The following is a 12,962-nucleotide window of genomic DNA, read 5'->3' on the forward strand; positions in this document are numbered from 1 at the left end:
CTTTCCGTCCCCCGAGACCCCAGCCTCCTCTGGCCCCCCGAGTCCCGGCCATTTTCGTCCCGCAGCCGCTTTTCACTCTCATTCGTCTTTCACCCGCTTTCTGTCTCGTGGGCGCCCCCTGGGACTCGAGTCCCCGAAGGGGAGAAGAACAGGCAGGGTCTCCCCTCCCGCCCCCAGGCCCCCACTCCCTGAGGACTTTCTACACCGCGATAACCCGGCCCGGCCTCGGGGAGCCCCGCTTCATGGCCGTGGGCTACGTGGACGACACGCAGTTCGGGTGGTTCCACAGCGACTCTCCGGGCCAGAGCGCGGAGCCGCGGGCGCCCTGGGCGGGGCAGGTGGAGCAGGAGGAGCAGGAGGAGCGGGACGGGAGGACTCGGATCTTAAGGGACCCCATACCTTGGTTCCCAGCGCACCTGGACTCCCTGCGCGGCCTCTACAACCAGAGCGAGACCGGTGAGCTGGCGCGGGTCCGGGCCGGGTCAGCACCCCCATCCCCACGGACGGGGGTCGCCCAGGGTCTCCCCCTCCAGGCTTCTCTGCAACCTGCCCGGGAACAGCCCGCGGGACTTTCACCCCGTTTCATTCTGTTTAGTTTATTCCCGGCGGGAGGGGGCGTGGGCGGGGAGATCCCGGGGTGACGGGGCGGGGACAGGCTCTCACACCTTCCAGAACATGTTTGCCTGCGACTTGGGGCCCAATGGGCGCCTCCTCCGTGGGTATGATCAGTTCGCAGCGCTGATTACCTGGCCCTGAACTAGAACCTGCGCTCCTGGACCACTGCGGACATGGCTGCTCAGATCACCCAGCGCGAGTGGGAGGCCCAGGGTGAGGCAGAGAGATTCAGGAACTATGCGGAGGGCAGGTGCTTGAGGTGGCTGCGCACATTCCTGGAGCACGGGAAGGAGACTCTGCAGCGCACGGGTAAGAGGGGCCTGGAGGCCTCCCGGTCCCCCCCCTGCCTGGAGTCACTGCGGGAAATGAGTCCTCTCTCTAGTCCCGAGAGGGGGGCTCCCCTGGGTTTCATGTTCTGCACGAGAGAGACTCCCAGAGACTCCGGCTTCTCCTGAAGGACAGTGAAGGGATCCCGTCTCTCCTGAGAAAGACAGACAGCCCCTGACCTCACACATCACCAGGTCCTTTTGACCAGGGGCCTGTTTGAGAACCACGAGTTTCTCTCTCAGTCTTGTTTCTGGTCTGAGAACATTTTCAGTTATGTGATTCCTGCTTTTCTGTGTCATTCACCTTCCACCCAGGTCAGGAATAAAAAGTCTGTGTTCCACTCCCTCTGCTTCATCCTACCCTGGGCTTTCCTCCTCATTCCAGAACTTTCTTAGGAATAGGAGAATCACACAGATTCCCCAGATTAGCCTGTTTTTTACAGTTTATGCTTCTTCCTGCCACACCAGTTGTCTTGTCCATTGTGAGGATGCTCTCATGAGGATTCTTCAGTGTCCATGGAGGAAACACAAAATGACTTTTCTGATTTACCACCTCAGATCCCCCAAGGACACATGTGACTCACCACCCCACCTCTGAGCATGAGGTCACCCTGAGGTGCTGGGCCCTGGGCTTCTACCCAGCGGACATCACCCTGACCTGGCAGCGAGATGGGGAGGACCTGACCCAGGAGATGGAGCTGGTGGAGACCAGGCCTGGGGGAGATGGAACCTTCCAGAAGTGGGCGGCTGTGGTGGTGCCTTCTGGAGAGGAGCAGAGATACACGTGCCATGTGCAGCATGAGGGACTGCTGGAGCCCCAAGTCCTGAGATGGGGTAAGGAGGAGGATGTGGGCACTGAGGCTGTTCTCAGGGCCATCAGGAGCCCTTCTGGAGACCTTCAGAGGGTCAGGATAAGGTCTGGGGCTCAGGGTATGATCTTCCCTTCCCTTCCAGTGCCCCTTCCTCAGTCCTCCATCCCCACCGCGGGCATCATTGCTGGCCTGGTTCTCCTTGGAGCTGTGCTCCCTGGAGCTGCGGTGGCTGCAGCTGTGATGTGGAGGAGGAAGCACTCAGGTAGGGAAAGGAGTGAGGGATCTTGTCCACTGGGGGCTTCCATGTCCCAGGCAGAACTTGCCCTGCCTGTTTATTGGGAAGTGCCATCCACACACATGTGTTGCCCAGAGGGCATTTGCTCCAGTCCCCCCTCACCTCCTTTCTTCTTTTTCCCCAGTCCTGACCTGGGTCTTTAGTCCCAGTTCTGGAAACTTCCCTGTGGTGCAGGATTAGAAGATTCCTTTAGGCTTCTGACCTGACTGCTCCCTGGTCTCACATGATTTTTCTACCCACAGGGAGACAAGGAGGAAGCTACACTCAGGCTCTAGGTAAGTGTAGATCAGCGGTTTGACCCTGAGCCCCTGGGGACAGTGTAAATGGACTCCATGGGGGAGTCACCCTCATCAGTCCCTCCTGTGGTGTCATCTCTTACCAGGTTCCGTTTTGTTCTCAACCAGGCAACAATAGTGCCCAGGGCTCTGATGTGTCTCTCAGCCCCTAAAGCATCTTTTAAAATGAATGTGATGAGGGCCCTCCACGGTGGCACAGTGGGTTGAACGTAGTGCTGTGAAGCTGTCCGCAGCCTCACAGTGCAGGTTCGATTCCTGGCCAGCCAGGAAGACTCCCACTTGCCAGGGCAGACATCTCCTCTCTCGTCCGCTGCTTCCCTCAGCAGTGCTTTCAGTTCGTCTGTCTGTTCTGCTCCCCACTCTGGTGAATCCTGATTCATCAGATCTGGTGAATCAGGTCTCTGGTGAACCCTTTCACTCTCCCGCGACTTGGGCCTGTACCCCAGCTCTTATATAAATAAAAAAATTAAAAAAAATGAATGTAATGAGGCTTCTGTTGTTCACACCCTGGACAGCACCTGGTATTGTGCAGAGTTTGCATTTTCAGTCTCTCCTAGGTGTGATGGTGTCACTGTTCTTAACTGTGATAGTGAGCATTTGTTCATATTTTCACTTTTCTATGAATACAGTTGCCGTTTGTATAGAAGTTTTGTACATTTTTACAGATGAGGTGCCATTCATTTATTACACTATTTTTGTCCTTATTAAAATTGGGTTATTTCTTTCTGATCATTGAGTTTTCGGCATTATTTGTAGATACAGTCCTTTGTCAGATTCGTGATTTGCAAATGTTTCCCCCCAACTCTGTGACCTGAACTCCTTTACTGATGGGAAAACGAACACTGTTGCCCAGACAGGAGCATGGAGATACATATATTTGGAAGAGAAAAGATAAATTGCTAGGTTTTGAGCAGATACTGGCTGATTGGGGTGTTGGGGGTGGAGGGGAATGACTTATGCGTATCCTTGAGTGTTATTTAAATGTCCTTGTATGAGCATGAAATATGTTTTCTAAAGTAAATTACACTTCATTCCTCAACTTATAAAACTCTTCACACATCATGACCAAATCATGTGTTAAGACCAGACTGAAATGTGGGTTACAAGTAATGGACCTGCTCGTCATAGTTGCAAAGTCATGGTTTCCCTTTGGGTTTACTCTGGTATTGTCCATTCTTGGGGTGTTGGACACGTGTAATGACCTGTGTCCATCATGAGAATATCATACAGAGGATTTTCACTGCCCATAGTGTCTTCTGTGCTCCAAGGATTCAAAAGCAAAAAGGAACCAGTGGAATCACATCAGACTAAAAAGCTACATAGTGAAGGAAACTATCATTAAAATGAAAAGACAATATCAAATTAGAGAAACTATTTGTACATCATCAATCCAATAAGGATTTAATATCCAAGATCTACAAAGAACTCCAAAACAAGAAAATACCTCAAAACAGAGGAGAGGAGCTAAATAGGTACTTTTCTAAAAAAGATACACATGTGGCCATTAGATATATGGATACAAGTTTATCATCATGTGCTGTCAGAAAAATGCCAATTCAAACCACAATGAAGGTCTCCCCTGGTGGCGCAGCGGTTGAGCACTGGGCTGCGAAGCTGCCAGCAGCCTCTGCAAGCCAGTTTGATCCCCGGCCACAGGCGAGGGTCCCACATGGTGCAACAGACCTCACCTGCCCCTCCTGCTGCTCCCCTCAGCAGTGTATTTCTTCGTCAGCCTGCCTATTCTGTTCCCTGCTCTGGCTTTGGTGAATTCTCTCACCCTCCTGCGCTTCTTACTGTACCCAGTGCTTGTATAAATAAATAAATAAATCTTTAAAAAATAAATAAAACCACAGTGAGTTCCCACCTCACATCTGTGAGAATGACCCATTGAAAGGTGTGGAGAAAAAGGAACTCTGGCACATGGTGGGTGGGAATGATGTCTTGTCCTGTCAGTGGGCAGAATGAGGGGTTCCCTGGACCTTCAAAACTGCACACTCTACATGGGATCTGCCATCAGCTGCATAAAGACAAAACATACACTAAAGTGTAAGACCTTCAATAGAAAAGAACTTTAATACAATTACTATAAAATAGAGAATCAGTGTGCAATAGAGAGAGAAGAAGAGAAAGAATATAGTTAGTATAGTTCCCAAGTGAAGCACCCAAAGTTACCCGTCCCCTCATGGGTCAATGCCCAGCCAAACAGGCTGGGCCCAAAGCAGGCCCACTGGGGCCCGAACGCCTGCCACAAGGCTAAGGCACCTACTGGTAGAGACCCATGGGAAAGGGTCAGGAGGGGCCAGGCAAGTCTGGAAGGAAAAGAACAAAATCTAAATCCATGACAAGATAACAGCGGTCATTGTCAGCCTCCCCATGAGTCTCTCACCCATGTTTTTAATCCCTTTCACATGTCTCTTTCCATGTCCCCAACTCCATGGCACAAGTCCAAGTGAGAAGCAAGGCGTGGTTTCTTCTTCACATGTCTCTCTGCTCCATGCACCTCCTCAGTCTCCTTTCCCCATCTTGCTCCATGTCTTCCTCCTCTTCCTTAGCTTCTCATCCCTGCTCAGCCCCACCTTTCCTTAGGCGGGGCGGTAACTTGGTACCTCTGTTTTCTATGGATAGCACATTGGTCCTGCCCCTATGGGGAAAAAAAAAATGAAGGTTCCTCAAAATAGACCTGTCATATGGTCAAGGATCCCATTCCATGGTATTTATCCAAAGAAATTAAAACACTAATTCCAAGGAATATGCACCTCCTACAGTCACTGCGGCACTGTCTACTATAACCAAGCTATGGAGACAATCTAAGTGCCCAACGGCAGATGAGGGGATAAAGAACACAAGCTATACACACTATGGAATACTACTCAGCTGTGAAAAAGATGAAATATTGAATTTGCATCAACATGATAGATATAGATGGGATTATGCTAAGTGAAATAAATTTGAAGGAAAAAGTTATATACAGATGATTTCATTCATATTTGGAATATAAAGAAACAAAGTTGGGACAGATGAAACTAAACCAAAACATATTCTATATATATGACTGTAGAATTGAAGCTATGGCTGGAGGTAAGAGTAGGAAACAAAGTAGGAAGAGGGCCCGATGGACTGTAGTGAAGACTATGGGTGCCCTTAGGGTGGGTGTGATGTGGTAACAAACATCTGAAGAGATGTGACCCTTGCCTCTGAACACATACAGTGTGTAAACCAATGCTAACCTCAACTGAATAATACAATGAGGGGGAAAAGAAAAGAAAAAGGTAAATTGTCTCCTCTATTGGTCACTGACCTCAGGACTTGGCCTTCGCCTCCTCACTGCCATGCAGGGTGAGGGGCTGGTTGCCCACAAGGGCAGAGGCAGGAGGTGCAGGGACTCCTGGGGCTGCCCAGGCACTGCTGAGTAGAGACACTGCAGAGAGGGAGGCTCTGAGGGGACCAGAGACAGAGGGTCAGAGTACCCCAGTGCTGAGTGAGGGTCTGGTTCCCAAGGAGAGGGGAATGTGCGCGTGTGTGTGTGTGTGTGTGTGTGCGTGTGTGTGTGTGTGTAACAAGAATGACAGGGTACACAATATAAAATGATGGGAAGTCAATTAACATCAAGCCCCAGAATAAAGTAATTCAAATTTCACACAGTGTAAAGAGTGTCAGAACAACACCCCAATAAATACAGTTCCATGGAGAAGGAGCTTCTGAGTGGGACTGAAAAAGCATTGGACCTGCAGAAGAGGAGGAGGTTTATGGTTGGCTTGAGGTGTAAGGAGCTGGGCGGGACCCCTCCGCCTGTCCTGGCCCCTGCTAGGATGTGGTGGCATCTTCACCCCTGACAGCTCACTCATTACCCGAGTGTTAACATTATCAATGGTCCACTGCATTCCCAAGATGTCCTCCTGAAAGCATCCCCATTGCATAGTCCCAGCCTCTCTGCCTCAATCCCCACCCCCACTGCAATTCTCCAGGGTCTCACCTATAGGGGCGGAGATACACTTCAGAGCACAGGGACTGTGGCTGCCCAGGGGAGAACACAACAAAACTTGGTGAGAGATGAGACCACAGGAGAAACTGATGAGAGTGACTCCCCCATGGGCTCCATCTACGCCATTCCCAGGGCTCAGGGATCCAAGCCTTGACCACACTTACTTGCAGCCTGAGTGTAGCTTCCTCCTTGTCCTCCTGTGGGAAGAAGCATCAGGTGAGACCAGGGAGTAGTCAGGTCAGAAGTCCTAAAGGAATCTTCTAATCCTGCAGAACAGGGAAGTTTCCAGAACTGGGACTAAAGACCCAGGTCAGGACTGGGAAAAATGAGGAAAGGAGATGAAGGGGGACTGGACCAAATGCCCTCTGGGCAACACCCGTGTGTGTGGATGGTACTTCCCATTAACCAGGCAGGGCAAGTTCTCCCTGGGACATGAAAGCCCCCAGTGGACAAGATCCCCCACTCCCTTCCCTACCTGAGCACTTCTTCTACCCCCTCACACATGAAGCCACCTTGTGTCCAATGAGCACCTCTAAAGAAAACCGAGCTGGAAATGAGGACCACGGCAAGGATGGAGAACTGAGGAGGTGGCACTGGAAGGGAAGGGAAGGTCAGACCCTGAACCTGAGGCCTTGGTCTGACTCTCTGAAGGTCTCCAGAAGGGCTTCTGATGGCCCCGAGTCAGCCTCTGTGCCCACATTTCCCTCCTTATCCCATCTCAGGAATAGGGGTGCTATCAACCCCTCATGCTGCACATGGCATGTGTATCTCTGCTCCTCTCCAGAAGGCACCTCCACAGCTGCCCACTTCTGGAAGTTTCCAGTCCCCACTGCCCCCCGCCTGGTGTTCACCAGCTCTGTGTCCTGGGTCAGGTCCTCCCCAACTCGCTGCCAGGTCAGGGTGATGTCATCAGGGTAGAAGCCCAAGGCCCAGCACCTCAGGGTGACCTCATGCTCAGAGATGGGGTGATGGGTCACATATGGCGATTGGGGGGCCTGAGTAGGAAGAAATGGAATTTTAATGCTTTTTGTTTCCTCCATGGACACTGAAGCAGCCTCATGTGACCATCCTCCAGTGGAGAGAACAGTGTAGATGGAGGGAGGGGCACAAACCCCAGAAACCAGCCTGGTCTGGGAGTCTGGGGTAGTAGGTGAGAGCCCAGGGAGGGATGCAGGTCTCTGAGCATTTTGTTGCTGACCTGGGTGGAGGGAGATGACACAGAGAGGCAGGAGTAAGATCTCCAAAAATGCTCTCTGACCAAAAACAAGATCTCGAGAGAGAAACTCATTGCTCCTACGATGGCTGCTGGTCAGAAGGATCCAGTGAAGTGTGATTTCAGGGGTGGTCTCCCCTCTTTCTCAGGAGGAACTGGATTCCTTAACTGTCCTTCAGAAAAAGCAGGAGCCTCCAGGCCAGTCTCCATCCCAGAGCTGGAAAACGTGGCCGACAGCTCCTTCTCTGGCCAGAAGGGGGCGCTTTCTCTCCATGATTCCATTGCCCTGCGGGGTGCGCGCCTCAGGGAGATCAAAGGCCCCGCAGCCCTCTCACCTCTGAGCTGCGGCGCCTCCTTCCCCATCCCCAGGAGTCTGGGGGCCCCTCCACGCACCCGCCCCCAGGCTGCTCCCGTCCTGCTCTGCCCGACCTTCCCCCTCCCCCTCGCGCCGGGGAGCTGAGCCGCGGGCCCGCCGGGTCCAGGCGCGCAGGTCCCCGCCCAGGGCGCGTCCCCGGCGCCGTCGTGAGGAGCTGGTCGTGCCCGCGGGGGAGGCGCCGTCGGGCCCCGCGGCGCAGCCCAGAGTCCTCTGGACCCTGGGAGACCCTGAGCCCGCCCTGCAGTCACCCCGTGGTCTCCGCCCGCACCCGATCTCCCGCCCTGAATAATCCCAAACTTAAATAAAACCTAAAGGGGGAAAGTCCCGCGGACTCTTCCCTGGTCAAGGGGCCTGGCAGGGGCCACGGCCTCGGGGGTCACGGGGCCCCGAGACTCGGGGCGGGGGGTGGGGCGGGAGCGGTGACCCGCCCCGGCCCGCGCGGCTCCCCGGCCCGGCTCTGGCTGCGGCGGCCGCGCGGGGCCTCCAGGAGCGCTTGGAGCCTCCGCGCCGAGTGTCTGCGGAGCCGCGTCTCCTCGCCCGACCCTCCCGCCCCGCCCGCCCGCCCGCCCAGGGGCCCGCGGCTCCGCGCTCTGGCCCGGGGAGTCGCTGTCGAACCCCCGAACTGCGTGTTGTCCACGTAGCCCCCGCGATGCACCGGGGCTCCCCGAGGCCGGGCTGGACATCACCATTTCTAACACCCTCAGAGAGGGGGAGCCTGGGAGCGGGGAGGGGTGAGAGCCGGGCGGACCCTCCTCCCAGGGCAGGTCCTGAGTCCCGGGGAGATGGGGCAGGGGAGAAAGTGGCCAGGAGGGAGGGAGCTCCAGAGACTGAACATGGGCAGCGGGTCCAGAGGGGGCAAGACTCAGGGGACAAAAGGAGGAGGCAGGGTGGGGGGACAGAAAGGGACCAGGACTGAGGGGGCCACGGGGGTGACAGAGGGCCCTAAGGCAGCAGCTTCCTCTGCAGAAGCCTTTTCCCTCCACCCTGCACTCACCAGCCCAGGTGTCTGTCTGGGCCAGAGCCCTGGAGAGAAGCAGCAGGAGGAGGGTTGGGGGCCCCAAGACCAGCACTGCTGGGGTCTGGGGAGCTTCTGACCCTAGGCTGGTGGGTGGAGACTTACCTGGGCAGGCAGTGATGCTGACTGGTTCTCTGGGAACCTCCAGGCACTGGGGACTGAGAACTGGGGAGGAGTCACAAGTGTCCAGGGCCCAGCACAGGTGGTGGAGACAGAAGGGAGGCTAAGGGGGCAGTGGGGTATCCCCAACAGTAACCTTCCTACCCTAGACACAGCCCTGGGGCCTGGAATTATGAGAACCAGACTGGGGCCCTGGGGCTTTGCTCTGGCCCCTCCTCTCCTCACCCAAAGCTTCCCCACCCTGTCTCCGTGACCCAAGCACTGGGTCTGTGATTCTCAGTATTTTCCTTCCGGATCCGTGTCCAGTCTGACAAATTAGGGAGGACGCCAAGCATAATCTTGTTTAGGAGGTATCGCTCCCCATACTTACCACACTGGGAATAAAGCGAGTTTGATCATGTAGTTGTTTCATTTAGAATTATAGTAATAATCCAATGTCTTAATAGATAATCAATAACCAATGCCTGTTAAATAACTTCTTTTAATCAGGGCAATGGGAAGAGTGGATCTTTCACGTGGTTTATGTTTGCAGTTGTCTTTCTTGTCTGTCTCATTGTTTTTTCTTGTCTGTCTCATTAGAAGACAGTAGGATTTTCAAGTTTCCTTCTGCATTTAGCTGTGGTTCTGGTTGAAGTCTATGAAAAAATGTCTACAGCCTCACACAAATATGTTGGAGTAGTGTTTTCACATTATTGTGAATATTTCACTTTGATACTAAATTAAATCTATACAGCTGGTATTTTCTCCCAGGTTATTTGCAAAGTGAAACCTGAAACAATATCATTAAATATTTCTTATTCTGTTACATTTCCTTAGTTCTCTCTTGCATAAAACTAGCTGCAGTTAGTTTTAATGTGTGATTTTTGTAAAGTAATATATTGTTCCACAAATTATAAAGCTCTTCAATGTTCATTACACTGGAATCAAATTATTTTAAAAAAATTCATTTTATTTTTCACCACAAATCCAAAAAGTAAAAGTAGTACTGGAAATTGTCAAGTTAGTGATAGGACACAATTTTCCATGATTCTGGTTTTTTCTGAGCACTTATATTTGGTCAAGGAGAAGTTACTCTCAGTTAGCAATTGTCAGTTGATTTTCTCAAAGGAGCACACACTCATTTTAAGGACAATGTCTGTCTAATTAACCGAATCAAATAGCCACAGATTTTGTCATTCATTCCTTCATGTGCAGATGGAATTACCTACAAAAAAAGAAAAACTGTCTAATTCATCTCATGCAAATATTTTTCTTGGCACATGGTAGTTGGGGACGCAACAGGAGTGTTGTGTGTGCACTTGCGTGTCATCGCATCAGGTGCTGTAAAATGTGGATTTGAGGATGACAGAATAATGAAGATAATTTTTAATGCTTCAACCAAGACACTTTGAAATGACACTGCCTTTGAATTGTGTTTCTGAGGTAAGTAGTTGTGAAGAATAACTGCAGTTAGTAATTTAAGCTCCATTTTTAGTAAGTTTTACCTCAGCAGATGGCGAAGTAGTGAAAAAGCCAATGGTGTCTAAGTGACGTTTAGAAAATAGTTTTGACCTCGTGGCTCCTGTGACAGGCTCTGGGTGACTTCAAGGATTCCACAACCACACTTTGAGAAATGCTTTTCTCAGTGAACCAGGGAGCATCTCCCTAGTGTTCTCTGCCTTTGCCTCCTCTTCACTTCCCAGCATCCCTCTCCCTGGCTGGCTCCTGCCTCCCCAAGCTGCCTCCCCTGCAGACACAATGGCAGCAGAGAGAGGACTCTGGAGACATGGAGCTTGCACTGTCATGAGAGATGGACACTGAGCAAAGGTGACAAAGACACGTGTAAACCTGACCTGAGCCAAGGGCTGGAGCGTGTTTATTATGAAAGTAGAGCAGTAGGAGTGCTTCTATTATTTTAAATAATATCAAAAGATGTTAAAAAAAAAAACAAAAACCAGGGCCTCCGTGGGGGCATAAGGTTTAAGTCTGAGTGCTATCACTTCTTAGACCTGAGTTTGATTCCTGACCAGGGAGCAACCCACATGGGGCAGCAGACCTCTCCTGTCTCACCCACCACTCCCCTCAGCAGGTGATTTCAGTGGATTGGCCTATTCTGCTCCCTACTCTGTGTCTGGTGAATCCTCTCACCCTCTGCACCTCTGGCCTGTACCCCAGTTCTCGTATGCATAAATAAATTAAAAATGCATCTAAAAACAAAGAAATAAAAAATTACATGCAGCATCAAGTACAAGATCCATCTCAGACCCAGTAAACAGCAGAGGCTGGGGACCCAGTGGTGGTGTAGGTGAAACAAGACAATGGGGCACTCAGTCAGCAGGAGTCAGACTTTGTCATCAAATGAGTTTGATGTCAAACTAGAGAGGGTCAGTCCACCATCCAGTGCTGCCAGGCCAAGAAGTCTAGGCTGGTCTGCAGCCCCAGCCAGTAGTCAGGCACCACCTGGGAGACTCAAGGGATAGTTTAATCTAGCCCTTTGTTTAATTTCTCTATATCCATATCTAAGTGACGTTTTTGTCTTTCTCCTTTGGGCTTATTTCCATTAGCTCCGTCCATGTTGCCCCAGATGGCATGAGTTTATGTTTCTTGATGAGTCGTATTCTATTATCTATGTACAACCCCTTCCACAGCTCGGCTACTGTAAATTGTGCTGTAGTGATCAGGGGGTGCCAGTTTCCTTTGAAGTAGTGTAAGGTCCTCTGCTGGTATGCTGGCACCTGCCACCCTAAAGGGAGCTGGAGTCTCTGAGAGCACCTGCTTACTCTGCACAGGGGGTTGCAGGAGGTTAGAAGTTCTGCCAATAGAACTTTTTTCTTTTTTTTATTCATATAAGCGTTAGGTAAAGTCAGAAGCGCGGGAAGGTGAGAGAATTTACCAGAGCCAGGGCAGGAAGCAGAACAGGCAGAAGGACCCAAGTACATTGCTGAGGGGAACAGTGGGTGGCAGGAGAGGTCTGTCCCGCCATGTGGGACCCTCACCAGCGGCCAGGGATAGAGCCGGGGAACCGGCGCTGCAGAGGCTGCAGGCAGCAGAGGCAGCAGCTTCACAGCCCAGCACTCAACTGCTGCACCACCAGGGGAGGCCCCCAAGGTGGTTGTTCCCAGACTGAAGTCTCTTGCAATTGTGCACACGGTTGAGAACCACAGTGATGAGTCCCCTACCAGGCACTATCCTTCCATCGGCTCCAGCCTGTAGGCCCCTATCGTATGGGTACTGTAATGCTCCAGCCCTTGGTTTTGGCTTTGGGGCTTTTTGGCGGCTCTCTTATCTTAGAGCCCGGGCAGGTGGGTGCCACTGCGGCCTATCCTGGCATCCCATCCTCATGCCCCGTGACTACCCTTTTCAGTTGGGATCCCAGCCGGTGTCAGAGACACCAAGTGTTAAAAGCTCTTTATGAGTTGCTGGACAACACCAACAACAAACAGCTCTTTCAGACATGAGGCCCGGAGCCTTTGCTCCTTTCCGGTGATGTCAGACTGCGGACTGGAGGCCCAGTCTCTGACAGAGGTCTTCATCCTCTCTTCCTCCTGCAGAGGTTGGCTCCTGGGTGCTGCTTTTCTTCTTTCAGCTTCTGGTTCTCCTTTATTCAGAGGCCAGGAACAGAGTCTTCCCCTTCTTTCTTTGGAGGTTGGAACAGAGCCCCTCAGCTCCCTCTAACCCTGGCTTATATCACTCTTCAGGGTGTCCCAACATCAAGTCTGGTTGGACTATTTTTCCTTTTTTGTGCAGAAGAACTGGGGTATTGGCCAAAGGTGTAGAGTGAGCAGAACAGGCAGACTGACTGAAACACACTGCTGAGGGGAGCAGCTGGCAAGGCAGGAGAGGTCTGCTGTGCCCTGTGGGTCAGATCCCAGCCAGGGATCAAACTCAGGCAGTAGTGATGATGGGTGCCGAGACTTAACATCTAGGCCACCA

At 51.9% G+C, this 12,962-nt stretch overlaps 1 pseudogene across 1 annotated transcript in view; it reads left to right on the top strand.

Annotated features, from left to right (window-relative positions):
• LOC311188284 (class I histocompatibility antigen, Gogo-OKO alpha chain-like) overlaps positions 1-12,962 on the top strand; it is an 87,945-nt pseudogene that overhangs the window by 12,610 nt on the left and 62,373 nt on the right. The window contains exons 2-5 of the transcript in view: positions 178-456; positions 656-924; positions 1,500-1,775; positions 1,896-2,015. The product of the transcript in view is annotated as a class I histocompatibility antigen, Gogo-OKO alpha chain-like (transcript). The remainder of the gene's footprint in view (positions 1-177; positions 457-655; positions 925-1,499; positions 1,776-1,895; positions 2,016-12,962) is intronic.

Source organism: Talpa europaea (assembly GCF_964194135.1).
Source record: "Talpa europaea genome assembly, chromosome: 2".
NCBI lineage: Eukaryota > Metazoa > Chordata > Mammalia > Eulipotyphla > Talpidae > Talpa > Talpa europaea.